Raw genomic sequence first — 278 nt, 5'->3', positions numbered from 1 at the left:
TCCACCTCCGGCACTCCACTCCAGACGCCTCTCCATCACGCGGACCTGCAAGGGGTGGGAGGGAGGGAAAGGGGGAGTGTTATTACCATTATAATAATGACTGCACTTTTGTTATTAGCATGGGCCTTTTCATTAGGGCTTATTATCACTTGTGGGTTTAGTGCGAGTCGAGCGCCGTTGCCTCTACTTGATGCTGTGTTCGCTCGGGTCTTAAAACATTTTAATACTGTGAAAGTGGGTGGGTACTGCTATTATAGTTGCTTAACATTCTGCACCAT

Source organism: Penaeus monodon, chromosome 19, assembly GCF_015228065.2.
Source record: "Penaeus monodon isolate SGIC_2016 chromosome 19, NSTDA_Pmon_1, whole genome shotgun sequence".
In the NCBI taxonomy this organism is placed as follows: domain Eukaryota; kingdom Metazoa; phylum Arthropoda; class Malacostraca; order Decapoda; family Penaeidae; genus Penaeus; species Penaeus monodon.
This window is presented reverse-complemented; position numbering follows the sequence as displayed.